The 20,031-nt window shown below is 37.2% G+C and overlaps 2 protein-coding genes across 3 annotated transcripts in view; one reads left to right on the top strand and one right to left on the bottom strand.

The window, feature by feature from the left end:
• LOC103007378 (alpha-fetoprotein-like) overlaps positions 1 to 5,772 on the top strand; it is a 100,894-nt gene extending 95,122 nt beyond the window's left edge. The window contains exon 16 of the transcript XR_009008392.1: positions 5,354 to 5,772. The gene's annotated coding sequence lies outside the window, so the exon portion shown is untranslated. The remainder of the gene's footprint in view (positions 1 to 5,353) is intronic.
• RASSF6 (Ras association domain family member 6) overlaps positions 1 to 15,304 on the bottom strand; it is a 68,343-nt gene extending 53,039 nt beyond the window's left edge. For both annotated transcript variants that reach the window (XM_057547031.1, XM_007179845.2), the window contains exon 1: positions 15,219 to 15,304. The gene's annotated coding sequence lies outside the window, so the exon portion shown is untranslated. The remainder of the gene's footprint in view (positions 1 to 15,218) is intronic.
• Between the last annotated feature and the right edge of the window lie 4,727 nt (positions 15,305 to 20,031).

Below are 20,031 nucleotides of genomic sequence, written 5' to 3'. Positions count from 1 at the left end.
CTCCTTCCACATTCCAGCACCCTATATCTTGCCAAGTGGTTCATTTTCTCTCCTCATTTTCTCTGCCTCTTAGCAGCAATTGACAGAGTTGGTTGTCCCCTCCTTCTGAAACACTTTTTTTGGAGACTTTTGAGACAAAACAGCAATCACACAACCTTACTTTATTTCCTTGCTCTCACAGGTCTCAATTTTTTAGTCTTCTCTACTGCTTCCTCCTTTATATAAAATGCTGGCTAGTTCTAATAGTCTGTCCTCAGCCATCCTCTTTTCTCTAACTACACTTTCTTCCAGTTAATCTAATCCAGTTCCATCCCAGCCTCTCTGCTGAGCTCCAGACTCATGTCACTACCTACTTTATCTCTACTTGGATGTCTATCAGGCATCTCAGTGTCAACATGGCCAAACCAGAATCACTGACTTTCTTGCATGCTCCAGAATTCCCTCCTCCACAATTCTTTCCAATCTACCCAACTGGGCACCAAAACTAAAACTCAGTCTTACTTTTTCCTCTTTCATCATAACTAGATTCCAATCTGAAAGTAAGTCCTATTGGTACCTCCAATAGGTAACTCCAAAGCTTCTGTTTCCAATGCTACCACTCTGAGCCAACCCACCACCATCTTTCTCTTGGATTATTGCATCAGCCTCCTGACTGGTTTCCCTGCACCCACATCGTGACCCATATTCCATTCTCCACATGGCATCCAGGATGATAATTTCAAAGAGCAAATTAGATCTTGTTATTTCATGATTAAAACATTGCAAAGACTTCCAAGAATGAACTAGAATAAAATATAACCTTATGATGACCCCCAAGATCCTGTCAATCTGTTCAGTATTCATTCCCTTCATTATTTCCCTCATTGATTACATTTCATCTATCAATACATTGGCCTTCTTTCTGGTTTTCAGTCACTCCCTAAGCTCATTCCTGCCTCAGGGATTTGAACTTGCTGCCCCTCCTACTTGGAGCACCTTACCTCAGACCTTCACGTGGCTGCCTGTTTCCCATCATGCGGATCTCGGTCCCTGGGTCTCTTTTCTCAGAGATTTTCCCTAAGTAAGTCTCAGCCAGTCATTATCACATTATTTTCATCTAGGTACACATCAGTATCTGAAAGGATCTTATTTATTTACATTGTCTGTATTCCCCAACTACAACATGAACTGTTTAGGATGTGGGCTTTTTTGTTTGTTTGTTTGTTTACCTGTGTACATCCAGTTCTTAGAATTTTGCCTAGAACATGGAAGGGATTTAATTAATATTTGTTGAGTGACTGACTAAATGTCAAATTGTAGCTGTGACCCAAAGGACTAATTACTATTAATAAAACTTTTCTTGACCTCATAGTTAATATGATATTTTAGCTGGGACTAGAAGTCGGGGATATTTTGAACTGAAGAAGCACAAAGTGCAAATTGACAGTGATGGGCTGAAGAATCATGGCAGTGGCTTTCTGATTGGCTCCATTCTATTTGTGTTCACAAAAAAAATTAGCTAAGGTATCATTAAAGATAGCAAAAATCGCTATGTAATTATATTGTCAAACTCATGATCTATGCTGAAGCAAATCATAGCTAGCTTCAGAAGATGTGATTAAACAATTTCAAAAGCCCTGGGACTTCCCTGGTGGCTAAGAATCCACCCGCCAATGCAGGGGACACAGGTTCGAGCCCTGGTCCGGGAAGATCCCACATGCCATGGAGCAACTAAGCCCATGCACCACAACTACTGAGCCTGTGCTTTAGAGCCCGTGAGCCACAACTACTGAGCCCACGTGCCACAACTACTGAAGCCCGAGCGCCTAGAGCCTGTGCTCTGAAAAAAGAGATGCCACCGTAATGAGAAGCCTGCACACCACAACGAAGAGTAGTCCCTGCTCACCACAACTAGAGAAAGCCTGTGCACAGCAAGGAATACCCAGTGCAGCCAAAAATTAATTAATTAATTAATTAAAAAAAAAATTTCAAAAGCCCTTACATTATTCTCTGACCCTAGAAATAAGGACAGTTGAATGGAAATTATGAAAGAAAAACGAAAATAGGATAAAATTTTTCTTCATAAGCAGTATATGCTAATTGAATAGGAAATAATATTGACCATGTCTGAATCCAAAAGCTGGCTAAGCAAAATATTCAAACAACTGAAATACCTGAAAGGTAAAAATGTGATTTAGTAAAAGTCCCATTTTATTATTAATTGCTGAAGTGAGAAATAGATCTATGAATTCCAATAGTTTCCCTTTTCCATTCCCATTAACCATGATTCACTGCAAAGTAAAATCTGGTAATGCCTTTGTGAATATCCTCTAAGTTATAAAGACTTGGTAAATTTAAGAGTCTGAGCTAGTTACCTCAAAAGGCTTAAGAAGAGGATAACCAGAGGTTATGACTAGCAGAAAGATTTATTAACAAAAGAAAAATTACGGGTCTAGAAGCCTAAGGGTCTTACTTTGAATGTTCACAATTATTTTGGTAGAACAGAACAAACTATGACTTGAGGAGGAAGGTAGTTGTTAAAAATCTATATACTTTACTGGGAGGGATAACCATACAGGGCTCTCCCATCCTGGGGCCAGAGCTTATTACTTAGATTGTGTATGAAATAAGATCACTTATTTAATGTTTGGCTATTTATTTTTTAATTATGTCCAGACAGAGTAGAGCTCAAGAGATATGGAATTAAATAGGCAAGTAATTAAATCCTGGAGAAAGAAACAGTCCTAGAAGTACTAGGCAGGTCTAGGCTGAAACAGACCTTGGAGGCTCAACAGGGAAGAGAGAAGACCAGGAAGATAGAATCAGTCTGAGCAGGCAGCAGGGTTCAGGAACCTGAGAAAGCAGAATAAGTCAGCACCAGTATTTGGGCAACGCTGAGGACAGAGAGCATCTGAGAGCATCAGTGGTTCACCTCTTCCTGCTCTGCATCCTGCCTAGATGTGGGCTTGCCTGGACTGGCCAGAATGAGGCCAGAGGATGGGAGGTGAAGCCCAGTTAACTCAAAAGGGCCGGTCATTTAAAGTACCTTCCTTGGTCCAATGATGGATTAATTAAATGGTTGCTTGTTTAAAAGTGGGAAACTTGGCTCCCCCCTTTGTATATCAACAAATACTCATGAGCTCCCTCTCTGTGCTGGTGCTGTGCTAGCCAGGAAGTGTAGCCTGCATCTGTATCTGCAGCTCCTGATTCCTGAGGCCCCTGCATGCAGGAAGTGTCAAAGTGGTCATGATTTTACAATGAACCAAAAAAAATACATGTGCTAATTTCCTTGGGTCCTCCAGCCAAAGAGAATTTCTCCTGCCTTTGAACTTTGATAGCAAAATATCTGCAGCTTTCTAATTACTTACTACTTTCTCTCCCTAATCATATTTTATTTTACCTGATTTCCTTTAGAACAGGATGATTGCTCATTTCATTTTTGTATCTCCTAGAGTGAATGTATATATGCAAGTATGTAGAGAAGACATATATAAAATTATGAATATCTGTATATTCAAGATGTGGAGAGATGTACAAAAATATTAACAGTAAAATTGAGAGCTATGAAATTAAGTGATAATTATTTTCTTTTTGATTTCATATGTACTTTCTAAGTCATATACGAGGAACATATCTTAATAACACACACCATAAAAATTCCAAAAAAAGAAAAAAGAGCAGAGAGTATAACATTAGAATAGCGAGTGTGTATTTCAATTGTGAATTAAGATTAAAGGCTGTATGCATGGTGGGTTTTGTTTTAGTTATTATTTTGGCCTGAAGAAGCAGCAGAAAGTTACAAATATGTATTTACCTCTAAAATAAAGCTGTTTTCTCTAAGCTCTGACGTGGAACCTTGTAGAAGAGAAGAGTAGACCCGTATACAATTACATAACTTCAAGGAAGCAAGACAAAACATCTATAATTCTAACTGTTATCCAATTCTTAGAAAACAGGAAAAGAGTCAAGAAAAGTATGGTTTCTGGTAAATATTTGGCTCCATATTTTTTCTAAAGAATGTGTGTCATTTGCAAAGATGGTAAAAGTTGAGCGTTGGACTATAATCACTATCACTTTATTAAGTGATATTGATTGCAGTTAGGGAATGTTTGTTTTGAGATACAAACAAAAATGTAGTACAGTGCTTGAATTTAAGACGGGATAAACAGGATGAATATCAAACAACCAGGCTTCTATGTGAGTCTACCATCACCGTCAGTCCAGTGGAATCTAATTTGAAATGCCAAACCTTTAGTATGCTATTGCATATTTACATGGCGCTAATGCCCTGTGCTCCATTCTCCCCGGATTGCCCTCAGGGAGGTGAGAAAAGCAGGAGCAGTAGGAGAAGCGAGCTAGTTGGAAGCCATTCAGGACTCAAGGCATCTCGCCACCACTCAGTCTGGGAAGGAGCTACTCCATCTGCCGATGGCTTCTTCTGGAATTGCTTCTGTGGCACAGCTCAAGAGTCTCTGCTTCATCTGGGTTTCCAAGAGGAAATCCTAAGGTTGACTTCACAGGGGCCATGGCTCAGTTTTTCCTGTTCATCTGTCGGCTGCAAAAGAATCAGCCCTCCTCTTGAGCTCCATTTCCTAGACTCTGGGATAATGATGGCGCTGTCCTTCAACCATCTCAGCTACTAAGATAACACACCCTCATCTCTTAAGAGAGAGACACCTTCATGTTCAACTACTGAAAGCAGGAGTATTGGTTCGTTTGGTACTTGAGACGATGTTATGAAATGATGAAATCACTCTACTTGATAGCTTTAAAAGACTAATTTTTTTCCAACAGATCCAACCTTCTCTAACCCTAGACTCTAATGAAAGAGAGAACATTCAAAAGAAGTTCTGTCTCAGAGGTTGTATTTTCAATTGACCTTTACTTGACTATTTTTAAAAATCTAAACTTTTATATGAAGCCCATGTATCTCTAACAATCCTAAATTCCCTGTCTGCATTGTAACCAAAGAATCTGTACAAGTAAATTGACTATTAGCACTAGATTTCTATGCTGATGAAAGGTATAGGATGCATCTTACTTTAGGAAGTTAAAGCAAGTATCAAATATGAAACCTTGAATTACACGTTAAAAAGACATATTACATATATGTTATACTATTTTAAATGTAACCAGAAAAGTTAATTTTTTCTTAATCACTGCTGGTTACTTCTATCTCTTCTGACTGACCAAAACATTTAATAGTTTATCAGAAAATTTTATAAGCATTAGAAATAGTAGAAAAACATTTGTATACTAAAATAGACTTTAGGAAGATTTATAACTGGTTATGTGGTTAAATAAATAAATCTCAAATTATTCTCAAATATGGTTAATGGAATTATCTCAGTTGGGGCTAATGTTTATTATTTAGATATATGCCTATTAAGGAATACAAAAATCAAATATTGGAGATTAACCAAGATGGCAGAGTAGAAGGACGTGCTCTCACTCCCTCTTGCGAGAGCACCAGAATCACAACTGGCTGCTGGACAATCATTGACAGGAAGACCCTGGACTTCACCAAGGAGGACACCCCACGTCCAAGGACAGAGGAGAAGCCACAGTGAGACGGTAGGAGGGGCTCAATCAGAGTAAAATCAAATCCCATAACTGCTGGGTGGGTGACTCACAGACTGGCGAACACTTATACCACAGAAGTCCACCCACTGGAGTGAAGGTTCGGAGCCCCACCTCAGGCTTCCCAACCTGGGGGTCCGGCAAAGGGAGGAGGAATTCCTAGAGAATCAGACTTTGAAGTCTAGTGGGAATTGATTGCAGGACTGTGACAGGACTGGGGGAAACAGAGACCCCACTCTTGGAGGGCACACACAAAGTAATGTGTGCATCGGGACCCAGGGGAAGGAGCAGTGACCCTGGGGGAGACTGAACCAGACGTACCTGCTGGTGTTGGGGGGTCTCCTGCAGAGGCGAGTGGTGGCTCTGTTTCACCGTGGGGATAAGGACACTGGCAGCAGAGGTCCTGGGAAGTTCTCCTTGGCGTGAGCCCTCCCAGAGTCTGCCATTAACCCCACCAAAGAGCACGGGTAGGCTCCAGTGTTGGGTTGCCTCAGGCAAAACAACCAACAGGGAGGGAACCCAGCCCCACCCATCAACAGTCAAGTGGATTAAGGTTTTACTGGGCTCTGATCGCCACAGCAACAGGGAGGGAACCCAGCCCCACCCATCAACAGTCAAGTGGATTAAGGTTTTACTGAGCTCTGACCGCCACAGCAACAGTCAGCTCTACCCACCACCAGAGCCTCCCATCAAGCCTCTTAGATAGCCTCAACCACCAGAGGGCAGACAACAGAAGCAAGAAAAACTACAATCCTGCAGCCTGTGGACCAAAAACCACAGTTACAGAAAGACAGAGAAGATGAAAAGGCAGAGGGCTATGTACCAGATGAAGGAACAAGAAAAAACCCCAGAAAAACAACTAAATGAAGTGGAGATAGGCAACCTTCCAGAAAAAGAATTCAGAATAATGATAGTGAAGATGATCCAGGACCTCGGAATAAGAATGGAGGCAAAGATTGAGAAGATGCAAGAAATGATTAACAAAGACCTAGAAGAATTAAAGAACAAACAAACAGAGATGACCAATACAATAACTGAAATGAAAACTACACTAGAAGGAATCAATAGCAGAATAACTGAGGCAGAAGAACGGATAAGTGACCTGGAAGACAGAATGGTGGAATTCACTGCTGCGGAACAGACTAAAGAAAAAAGAATAAAAAGAAATGAAGACAGCCTAAGAGACCTCTGGGGCAACATTAAACGCAACAACATTCGCATTATAGGGGTCCCAGAAGGAGAAGAGAGAGAGAAAGGACCAGAGAAAATATTTGAAGAGATTATAATCGAAAACTTCCCTAACATGGGAAAGGAAATAGCCACCCAAGTCCAGGAAGCGCAGAGAGTCCCATACAGAATAAACCCAAGGAGAAACACGCCGAGACACATAGTAATCAAAGTGGCAAAAATTAAAGACAAAGAAAAATTATTGAAAGCAGCAAGGGAAAAACGACAAATAACATACAAGGGAACCCCCATAAGGTTAACAGCTGATTTCTCAGCAGAAACTCTGCAAGCCAGAAGGGAGTGGCATGAAATACTTAAAGTGATGAAAGGGAAGAACCTACAACCAAGATTACTCTACCCAGCAAGGATCTCATTTAGATTTGATGGAGAAATCAAAAGCTTTACAGACAAGCAAAAGCTAAGAGAATTCAGCACCACCAAACCAGCTCTACAACAAATGCTAAAGGAACTTCTCTAAGTGGGAAACACAAGAGAAGAAAAGGACCTACAAAAACAAACCCAAAACAATTAAGAAAATGGTCATAGGAACATACATATCGATAATTACCTTAAACGTGAATGGATTAAATGCCCCAACCAAAAGACATAGACTGGCTGAATGGATACAAAAACAAGACCCATATATATGCTGTCTACAAGAGACCCACTTCAGACCTAGGGACACATACAGACTGAAAGTGAGGGGATGGAAAAAGATATTCCATGCAAATGGAAATCAAAAGAAAGCTGGAGTAGCTATACTCATATCAGATAAAATAGACTTTAAAATAAAGAATGTTACAAGAGACAAGGAAGGACACTACATAATGATCCAGGGATCAATCCAAGAAGAAGATATAACAATTATAAATATATATGCACCCAACATAGGAGCACCTCAATACATAAGGCAACTGCTAACAGCTATAAAAGAGGAAATCGACAGTAACACAATAATAGTGGGGGACTTTAACACCTCACTTACACCAATGGACAGATCATCCAAAATGAAAATAAATAAGGAAACAGAAGCTTTAAATGACACAATAGACCAGATAGATTTAATTGATATATATAGGACATTCCATCCAAAAACGGCAGATTACACGTTCTTCTCAAGTGCACACGGAACATTCTCCAGGATAGATCACATCTTGGGTCACAAATCAAGCCTCAGTAAATTTAAGAAAATTGAAATCATATCAAGCATCTTTTCTGACCACAACGCTATGAGATTAGAAATGAATTACAGGGAAAAAAACGTAAAAAAGACAAACACATGGAGGCTAAACAATACGTTACTAAATAACCAAGAGATCACTGAAGAAATCAAACAGGAAATAAAAAAATACCTAGAGACAAATGACAATGAAAACACGACGACCCAAAACCTATGGGATGCAGCAAAAGCGGTTCTAAGAGGGAAGTTTATAGCTATACAAGCCTACCTAAAGAAACAAGAAAAATCTCAAGTAAACAATCTAACCTTACACCTAAAGAAGCTAGAGAAAGAAGAACAAACAAAACCCAAAGTTAGCAGAAGGAAAGAAATCATAAAGATCAGAGCAGAAATAAATGAAATAGAAACAAAGAAAACAATAGCAAAGATCAATAAAACTAAAAGTTGGTTCTTTGAGAAGATAAACAAAATTGATAAGCCATTAGCCAGACTCATCAAGAAAAAGAGGGAGAGGACTCAAATCAATAAAATCAGAAATGAAAAAGGAGAAGTTACAACAGACACCGCAGAAATACAAAACATCCTAAGAGACTACTACAAGCAACTTTATGCCAATAAAATGGACAACCTGGAAGAAATGGACAAATTCTTAGAAAGGTATAACCTTCCAAGACTGAACCAGGAAGAAACAGAAAATATCAACAGACCAATCACAAGTAATGAAATTGAAACTGTGATTAAAAATCTTCCAACAAACAAAAGTCCAGGACCAGATGGCTTCACAGGTGAATTCTATCAAACATTTAGAGAAGAGCTAACACCCATCCTTCTCAAACTCTTCCAAAAAATTGCAGAGGAAGGAACTCTCCCAAACTCATTCTATGAGGCCACCATCACCCTGATACCAAAACCAGACAAAGACACTACAAAAAAAGAAAATTACAGACCAATATCACTGATGAATATAGATGCAAAAATCCTCAACAAAATACTAGCAAACAGAATCCAACAACACATTAAAAGGATCATACACCACGATCAAGTGGGATTTATCCCAGGGATGCAAGGATTCTTCAATATACGCAAATCAATCAATGTGATACACCATATTAACAAATTGAAGAAGAAAAACCATATGATCATCTCAATAGATGCAGAAAAAGCTTTTGACAAAATTCAACACCCATTTCTGATAAAAACTCTCCAGAAAGTGGGCATAGAGGGAACCTACCTCAACATAATAAAGGCCATATATGACAAACCCACAGCAAACATCATTCTCAATGGTGAAAAACTGAAAGCATTTCCTCTAAGATCAGGAACGAGACAAGGATGTCCACTCTCACCACTATTATTCAACATAGTTCTGGAAGTCCTAGCCACGGCAATCAGAGAAGAAAAAGAAATAAAAGGAATACAAATTGGAAAAGAAGAAGTAAAACTGTCACTGTTTGCGGATGACATGATACTATACATAGAGAATCCTAAAACTGCCACCAGAAAACTGCTAGAGCTAATTAATGAATATGGTAAAGTTGCAGGTTACAAAATTAATGCACAGAAATCTCTTGCATTCCTATACACTAATGATGAAAAATCTGAAAGAGAAATTATGGAAACACTCCCATTTACCATTGCAACAAAAAGAATAAAATACCTAGGAATAAACCTACCTAGGGAGACAAAAGACCTGTATGCAGAAAACTATAAGACACTGATGAAAGAAATTAAAGATGATACCAACAGATGGAGAGATATACCATGTTCTTGGATTGGAAGAATCAACATTGTGAAAATGAGTATACTACCCAAAGCAATCTACAGATTCAATGCAATCCCTATCAAATTACCAATGGCATTTTTTACGGAGCTAGAACAAATCATCTTAAAATTTGTATGGAGACACAAAAGACCCCGAATAGCCAAAGCAGTCTTGAGGCAAAAAAATGGAGCTGGAGGAATCAGACTCCCTGACTTCAGACTATACTACAAAGCTACAGTAATCAAGACAATATGGTACTGGCACAAAAACAGAAACATAGATCAATGGAACAAGATAGAAAGCCCAGAGATTAACCCACGCACCTATGGTCAACTAATCTATGACAAAGGAGGCAAAGATATACAATGGAGAAAAGACAGTCTCTTCAATAAGTGGTGCTGGGAAAACTGGACAGCCACATGTAAAAGAATGAAATTAGAATACTCCCTAACACCATACACAAAAATAAACTCAAAATGGATTAGAGACCTAAATATAAGACTGGACACTATAAAACTCTTAGAGGAAAACATAGGAAGAACACTCTTTGACATAAATCACAGCAAGATCTTTTTCGATCCACCTCCTAGAGTAATGGAAATAAAAACAAAAATAAACAAGTGGGACCTAATGAAACTTCAAAGCTTTTGCACAGCAAAGGAAACCATAAACAAGACGAAAAGACAACCCTCAGAATGGGAGAAAATATTTGCAAATGAATCAACGGACAAAGGATTAATCTCCAAAATATATAAACAGCTCATTCAGCTCAATATCAAAGAAACAAACACCCCAATCCAAAAATGGGCAGAAGACCTAAATAGACATTTCTCCAAAGAAGACATACAGACGGCCACGAAGCACATGAAAAGATGCTCAACATCACTAATTATTAGAGAAATGCAAATCAAAACTACAATGAGGTATCACCTCACTCCTGTTAGAATGGGCATCATCAGAAAATCTACAAACAACAAATGCTGGAGAGGGTGTGGAGAAAAGGGAACCCTCTTGCACTGTTGGTGGGAATGTAAATTGATACAGCCACTATGGAGAACAATATGGAGGTTCCTTAAAAAACTAAAAATAGAATTACCATATGACCCAGCAATCCCACTACTGGGCATATACCCAGAGAAAACCGTAATTCAAAAAGACACGTGCACCCGAATGTTCATTGCAGCACTATTTACAATAGCCAGGTCATGGAAGCAACCTAAATGCCCATCAACAGACGAATGGATAAAGAAGTTGTGGTACATATATACGATGGAATATTATTCAGCCATAAAAAGGAACGAAATTGAGTCATTTGTTGAGAAGTGGATGGATCTAGAGACTGTCATACAGAGTGAAGTAAGTCAGAAAGAGAAAAACAAATATCGTATGTTAATGCATGTATGTGGAACGTAGAAAAATGGTACAGATGAGCCAGTTTGCAGGGCAGAAGTTGAGACACAGATGTAGAGAATGGACATATGGACACCAAGGGGGGAAAACTGCGATGAGGTGGGGATGGTGATGTGCTGAATTGGGCGATTGGGATTGACATGTATACACTGATGTGTATAAAACTGATGCCTAATAAGAACCTGCAGTATAAAAAAACAAACAAAACAACTAATACTAAACTTTCATTGGGTTATTTGTATGGAAATATGTTAATATAAATGTTTCAGACATTACATGAAATTTCTAAAAATCTTATATTTGTATTTGTATGGAAATATGTATGGAAATATGTTAATATAAATGTTTCAGACAGTACATGAAATTTCTAAAAATCTTATATTTGTATTTGTATGGAAATATGTATGGAAATATTTTAATATAAATGTTTCAGACATTACATGAAATTTCTAAAAATCTTATATTTGTATTTGTATGGAAATATGTATGGAGATATGTTAATATAAATGTTTCAGACATTACATGAAATTTCTAAAAATCTTATATTTGTATTTGTATGGAAATATGTATGGAGATATGTTAATATAAATGTTTCAGACATTACATGAAATTTCTAAAAATCTTATATTTGTATTTGTATGGAAATATGTATGGAAATATGTTAATATAAATGTTTCAGACATTACATGAAATTTCTAAAAATCTTATATTTGTATTTGTATGGAAATATGTATGGAAATATGTTAATATAAATGTTTCAGACATTACATGAAATTTCTAAAAATCTTATATTTGTATTTGTATGGAAATATGTATGGAAATATGTTAATATAAATGTTTCAGACATTACATGAAATTTCTAAAAATCTTATATTTGTATTTGTATGGAAATATGTATGGAAATATGTTAATATAAATGTTTCAGACATTACATGAAATTTCTAAAAATCTTATATTTGTATTTGTATGGAAATATGTATGGAAATATGTTAATATAAATGTTTCAGACATTACATGAAATTTCTAAAAATCTTATATTTGTATTTGTATGGAAATATGTATGGAAATATGTTAATATAAATGTTTCAGACATTACATGAAATTTCTAAAAATCTTATATGTTCTGGTATAATGTTATAAGTAATAATCCTAGTTATTACTTTAAAATGTATATCTCAGAAATAACTAATTTTCTTGTCAACTGCATTATTATGAACTTTCATCAAATCTTTAACCATGGTCATTTTTAAGTCTTTTGTCATTTACAGACAGTTCTGGGTGTACTCTGATGATTTTGCAAATATGTTCCTATAAAAGAGTTTCATCTTCAAGAAATTCATGGAAAAGACTCTGACAAGTACAGGTTTCTGGTAACTGACTGTACTGCTGAACTGAATGAATAAGCATTTTCAGAACTCTAATGAAAAACTGATGAACTCATAAAAGTGCTAACAAAAGATCAAGATGAAAAAAAAGAAATTAATTACATGGGACTGAGTGAACTGATGAGGATGAGTATAATTTTTGTGACTTTCTGTCTGAATTAAAAAAAAAAAATCCCACAAGGACTCAGAGGAAAAGAATATACAAATCAATTTTCACTGCAAAGTAAAGGAGCTGTTACAGTGGAGGATTACTAGACTGAATGTCAATGTTATGACATAGTATAAGTGTGTTTCATGTTTGGTAATTGCAATCATTGTTGCTTTTGTTGTGGTCATCCATGTACAATGCTTGGTGTCAGTCTATCTATCTCTTGTAAAAATAAAATACAGTGTGTGTGTGTGGAAAAAAAAAATCAAATATTGATAACTTGTTTAAATTCTAACAATATTTATTCAGCATAAAGGCATATTTCCTCTTTGAAAACTATTTAGTAAACACTGATACTATAATTTATTCTAAATAGATTGGATTATTTTATAAGTTTTTAGTTAAACTACACTAAACTCAATCAAGCCCCGGAGGACAATATAATAGTACAGTTCAGTTTAGTTGGCTTTAGAATTCTATCTCCAATTCTCCAGTCACTATCCCATTATAAGGGTGGGCGGGAGGGGGAACTGGATGAAGGTAGTCAAAAGGTAACACTTCCAATTATAAGATAAATAAGTACCAGGGATGTAATGTACAAAATGATAAATATAATTAACACTGCTGTATGTTGTATATGAAAGTTGTTAAAAAGTAAATCCTAAGAATTTTCATCACAAGTAAAAATTTGTTTTTCTGTTTCTTTAACTTTGTATCTATGTGAGATGATGTATGCTCACTAAACTTATTGTGGTCATCATTTCATGATGTATGTAAGTCAAATCATTGCACTGTACACCTTAAACTCATACAGTGCTGTATGTCAATTATATCTCAATAAAACTGGAAGAAAAAAAAGTTCCCTCTAGCTCTAAAAACAAAAAAACACCCCAAAACAAAAAAAACCTCAAACAACAAAATGAAAACACAGTACATACATTGCAGATTTTCAACTCTGCAATTTGAATCCATTAAAACAATGATAATATTAAGCTAGGATCAACTGCAAAGCATTTAACTGTTTTATATTAATAAAATAAAAAGATAAAATGTCATAATTGGAAATACTTTGCTAGTCACACCTACTAAGTTTATTTCTTCCTCAAAGTTATCCACATTAATAAAACCACCAGCAACATTAACCAAAATACCCTTTAAAGAAAAATTCATAAAGTAATTTCACTTCCCTATAATTTAAGTGGTAAAGACCAGCAAACACAGGTATCATTCGTTTATGTTTCTTTTCCGTAAACACAAATAAAAGTCCATATCACTTTAATACAAACAATACAATATGTGCTACAATGTAAGAACATGAACTATATGGTCTAATTTTATCAAAGTTATTCAGGGGCAGTCTCTCTCATAAATAAAACTCAAAATTGATGGGTTCTACAACATGGGGTTGAGTGTTTCTCTCCTACTATGAAATTATTGTTTCTTGTTAGAAATAACAGATTCATATAAGTGAGACTTCTCCAAAGTAAAAATCATTGAGTAGCAAAAAGTTTGAATTTGCCACCACATACTCTATTGGAAAAGTGGCAAGAAGCCAGATAATTTCATTGCTACTCAGAGGTCATGCTTTGCCCACTTGCCATCAGCTTACGTGTCCTGGACCCACTCACCGGAAACCAGTTCAACTGCAGTACCCCCATACTGTCTGGTCTCACTAGCTCACTCACCGTCCTTGACATGGACCCTTTGGCAGAGCTGCAAATTGCTTAATGCTAATTGGAGGCACTATGTATAACTATTTATAGAAGGCTTGCTAAGTGTTTTAATTCCCATCAAAGCCCTATTGGCAGATCCTGTTATGATGCTTATTTTATAGATGACAAACTGAGGTTTGGCTGGGTTAAGTAACTTGCTATGGGACAAACCAGTAAGAGGCAAAGCCAAGATTTGAACCTGTAGCTCTCTTGCTTCAGAATTGGACCCTTAACTCATGGACTCTCATTTAATTATGATTATCCTTTCATTGTTTGGGGCAGTCTTAAATTATATCAGAAATCCTTTTCAATTTTGTGTGTGTGTGTGTGTGTGTGTGAGAAATCTCTGTTGATTTGTGGAAAATAATAAAAGTTTAGCTGAACCGCAATTAAAAAGACCTTTCAAGTCTGCTGGTTGAATGTAACATTGTAACCATAAGGGTACTGAGGGAAAGGGGGAAGTCATACAGGAGTCTAGTATCTTTTCCAGGCAAACCACAATTCCGGGTGAAGAACTTGAGTTCCACATCTGTCAGAAAAGGGAGGAGGGTTTGGTGGCCACACTTACCTTCAAGCCCTCCCCTCTTTGCCCTCCCCCCTCCCCCCTCCCCATACGCTTACCTTGGTCAGGAAAGGGCGTTCTGAAAAAATCAAAAGGAAAATACCTCCGGGTTTCGGGCTGCTCTGACACATGCACACCTTCAAACTTGGCTCCCTATGGATTTTGCTTTCTAACAACTTGCCCTCAACTTGACCTCAGGGAGTGGATTATAGGGTTTTTGGTTTCCCCTACCCCCATGTTTCACCTGCTACACTGTGAATAGGAGATTTTTACCTTAGTTGTTGAGCTGAACCTGCTCCGGAGAGTTTGTTCCCCTGCTCAGTTCCAAGCTCTGATCATCGTTGGAGAGTCAGTGCTTGCTCACCTGTCCCGGAGGTGGAGCTGGGGTCGGAGACAAGCGCGGGAGGAGGGGCACACACGCTCCTGCCCGGGCGGGGCTCCCTTTGCGCCGGGCAGTGCCCCGCCCACGAACAGCAAGCCCAAGAAACTGTTAATTATTACTCCTTTTGGCTACAGCAGGGAAGTGTTAGAAACCTGAGCCACTCCCTGTGCCTCAGTGCATGTTGGGAGTGTTTACTTTCTTTCTTCGGAGCCACTGATAGGAACTCTCCTTTGCTCCCTGTCACACATCTTGAGGACAAGTGAATTGACATGCTGGTTAACGCTTTAACCTCTGAACTGGCCGGATTCTAATCTCTCCTCTCTAGTCTGTAGAGAAATAGTCTTCAAGAAATGACACCGACTAGGACTGAATGTCATTATTCACATGTCTTTCTTTTGAAAATTTTCTCTTTTAATCAGTAATTTCTTAATTCTCCCCCCTTGTTCTTTTGCCACCTCCTTTCCTTACTGGCACCTTTTCACCCAGAGAGGTGGTTCTCCCACTCAGAGCAAACCAGAGGCACCTCCGTATCTTGCTAAACCCTCATAACCCATGGGCCTCAGCACCTATGAGTCTCTGATCTAGTAGATCTGGGGTAGATGGCGGGTATGTTTTAAATAAGCTTCACAGAAGAATCTGGTAGACATCAAAATTTCAAAACTTTTGTAATAAAAGTATGCAAGAGGAAATGAATAGTAATTTAGTCACTACCTAGTGAATTGTGTTTGGAGACTGCTTTTCCTTAATACCTCTAATTTTAAAAAAAGGCACTAAAGTCTAGTTAACTAAACTTATTATGGTGATGATTTCACAATATATGTAAATATTGAATCATTATGTTGTATACCTGCAACTAGTATAATATTATATGTCAATTATACCTCAATTAAAAAGAAAGGAATGGATAAAGGAACTGACAGTTTAAAAAAAAAAAAAAGAGCTCCCTCTTTGAAAACTACCTAATTTACTTAAAATTAGTAAAATCAGACCCCAAAAAAGGGCACCAAAAACTTAGAAACACTCAGATGACAGATGCTCTGGAAATAGTGCTTTTATTTACACTCACACAAATGCACTTTTTGGTATCATTGGTACTTTACCTGTTTCCTATGTAAAGCACTTTGATCATGAAAAAAAAAAAAGGTTATTTTACAAGAATAAACCTCAGAGCCCTCAAAAGGAATTAAATATAATTCCTACAATGAGTTGAGTAGGCAGAGTTGATTTCTGGTGTCCTGTGTATTCAAATGTCAAATTAACAGACTGACCGTCACTCTCTAGATTTGCAGGTTACATGTTTGATATAGAACTTGAAGGATTCTCTGTGTTCAAAAGGTCAGACAGTTTATCTAGTTAACTTGTCATGTGTGGAGACCAGGGATGATCAGACTGACCATTCCTTGGGCTATTTTAATAAACTGAACAGGCAAATGGGCTTATTGGATCACAATCAAACCTTCTACAACCTCATATATGAGGACAGTGTGACCTGGTATTACCTGTGGGGATTCATTTGATGGCCACGTTGGCCTTACAACCCCCCGTTTGTGACTGCTGGTATGGACTGACCTTTGAATGATGACTAACAGGAGCTGCAGTGTCCACAGCTCCTAGGCTCCAGAATATCTTTGTTCAAATCCATGCCCCACTCCCATTGTCTGCATTTCTTTATTATCAGTATCCGAGAAACCTTGTTTTGCCTTTTTTATCTGCAAGCATCCTTGAAGCCTTTATTCCGATGACTCGTTTTCAACTGGTTTCCTTTCACTGGTTTCAGTGATTCCTTTTGTTCTGGAGTACTTAACCTTTTATAAATATGTAATTTTTATTTTGTAATATAAAAAATATGTAGTTGTACATGTGGAAAATATGAAAAGCACAGATATGTAGAGGAAAAAAATCACCTACAATTTCATCTCTCAAGTATAGTTACCAAGAACAATTTGGTGAATGTCTTTTTTTTTTTTTTTTTTAATAATAATAGCAGTAATAGCTTCCATTCTTTTTTTTTTAATTTTTTTTAAATTTTTGGCTGTGTTGGGTCTTCGTTTCTGTGCGAGGGCTTTCTCTAGTTGCGGCGAGCGGGGGCCACTCTTCATCGTGGTGCGCGGGCCTCTCACTGTCACGGCCTCTCTTGTTGTGGAGCACAGGCTCCAGACGTGCAGGCTCAGTAGTTGTGGCTCACGGGCCCAGTCGCTCCGCGGCACGTGGGATCTTCCCAAACCAGGACTCGAACCCGTGTCCCCTGCATTGGCAGGCAGATTCTCAACCACTGCGCCACCAGGGAAGCCCTGGTGAATGTCTTTATTGACATACTTTCTCTATGGATATTTACCAAAATGCTATTACATTTGCTTATTGTTTTATAACCTGCTTTTATCACATTAAACATATTATGAACAATTTACCACATGTCAGTCAGTTTTTTTTCTGCAATATGTTTTTAACTAGCTGCACTGTATTACACCATATGGATATACCATTATTTATTTAATCAGTTCCCTATTGAGAAATTTATATTACTATAAACAACGCTGTAGTAAATGTTTGTATGCAATTGCACACAACCACGATTATGCCTTTTAGACATTTCAAAAAATGAAGTTGCCAGATGAAAGGTAATGCACATTTTTATAGAATTTCTCTCAAGTGTCAATTTTATACTCCTGGAGTAACTCTTGGATTATTTTTCTTCTTTTAAACATTTCCTTATTTGAAAGGTAAAAAAGTCATATCCTATTTTAAATATGCATATTATTGATTACCTATAAGACTGAACCCACATTTAGACTGACCCTGCATTTTTGCTTTTTGTTTATTGTACTCTTTGTTCATTTTTTCTGTATTGATTTCTAAGATCTCTTTATATATTAATCACATCAACATATTGTCATATATGCTGTGACTATATTTCCCAGTATTATTTGCCTTTTAATTTTGTTTATGGTAATTTTTGACCTACAAAAGTTTAAAAATTTAGTTATTAAATTTATTACTATTTTTCTTTATTGCTTATAACTCAGTGTTAAAAAGCTTTCCCATCCTTAAAGTATATATATATATATTTTTTTTTTCTTCTAGTTTATTTATTTAGAGATTATTTATTTATTAAATTTAACATTTCAACCCATCTGGACTTTATGATGCTAACTAACAACAGTGATATTTAAATCTAAATTAATTTTTAAAAATTATTAGTTATTAACCAAGTAGGATTTATTGAATAATTATAGATTATAAATTCCACAAGGTAAGGACTATGTCTTCTGCTCTGTTTTATCTCCAAAGCCTAGCACATGACTAGCAGGTTCATTGTTAACTCAGGCCGAAGTTTTATTTGTTTATTCACTTATTTACTTATTTATATATTTAATTGAGATATAGTTGATTTACAATATTATATTAGTTTCAGGTGTACAACATAGTGATTAAAAATTTTTATAGGTTATACTCCATCTAAAGTTATTATAAAATATTGGCTATATTCCCTGTGCTGTCTAACATATCCTGTAGCTCATTTATTCTATACATAGTAGTTTGTACCTCTTAATCCCCTACCCCTATCTTTCTCCTCTCCCTACCGGTAACCACTAGTTTGTTCTCAATATCTGTCAGTCTATTTCTTCAGGCCAAATGTTTAATGTCACTCGATTCTTTTCTTTCCGTCCTTCCACTCCCAGCAAGTCTTGAAGTTGTATCTTAGTCTCTGCATCTCCACTACCTGCTAGATTAGGTAGTATCACTTCTTGCTCAGATACTACAAATGGCCTCCTAACTGGTCTTTCTGCCTGTACTCTTGTCCCACAATAGTCCATTCTCCACCTGTAGCCAGTGTAATCTCCTACAAACAAAAACCAGATCACAATGCCGCCTTTCATCTCCTTTGCTGAAAACCTTTCTGCTGGTTGTCCCCTGTATCTGGGATAAAATCTAGATCTGAACTCCCTACATCTTTGACCTTACTGATTCTCTGCTCTCCTGGTACTGACTCCCTCTTGCTGTCCTGGTTTGATTTTTGTTCCTGGGACAGACCGAGCTTGTTCTTGCCTCACTGCCTTTGCATTTGGTATTGTCTCTGCCAAGAAAGCTCTGCTCTTGTCACGGCTTCTTTCCTTTCATTTTTTTTTTTTTTTCCTCAAATGTTACTCCTCGGAGAGGCCTCCCATGACCACTCTATTTTTAATCTTTATTTATTTTTAACATCTTTATTGGAGTATAATTGCTTTACAATGGGGTGTTAGTTTCTGCTTTATAACAAAGTGAATCAGCTATATGTATACATATATCCCCATATCCCCTCCCTCTTGGGTCTCCCTCCCTCCCACCCTACCTATCCCAACACTCTAGGTGGTCACAAAGCACTGAGCTGATTTCCCTGTGCTATGCGGCTGCTTCCCACTAGCTATCTATTTTATATTTGGTAGTGTATATATGTCCATGCCACTCTCTTACTTTGTCCCAGCTTACCCTTCCCCCTCCCCGTGTCCTCAAGTCCATTCTCTACATCTGTGTCTTTATTCCTGTCCTGCCCCTAGGTTCTTCAGAACCTTTTTTTATTTTTAGATTCCATATATATGTGTTAGCATACTGTATTTATTTTTATCTTTCTGACTTACTTCACTCTGTATGACAAACTCTAGGTCCATCCCCCTCACTACAAATAACTCAGTTTCATTTCTTTTTAGAGCTGAGTAATATTCCATT

This window comes from Balaenoptera acutorostrata, chromosome 5 (assembly GCF_949987535.1).
Source record: "Balaenoptera acutorostrata chromosome 5, mBalAcu1.1, whole genome shotgun sequence".
Classification (NCBI taxonomy): Eukaryota; Metazoa; Chordata; class Mammalia; order Artiodactyla; family Balaenopteridae; genus Balaenoptera; species Balaenoptera acutorostrata.
The sequence above is the reverse complement of the archived record's forward strand: the minus strand, read 5'-3'. Positions and strand labels throughout refer to the sequence as shown.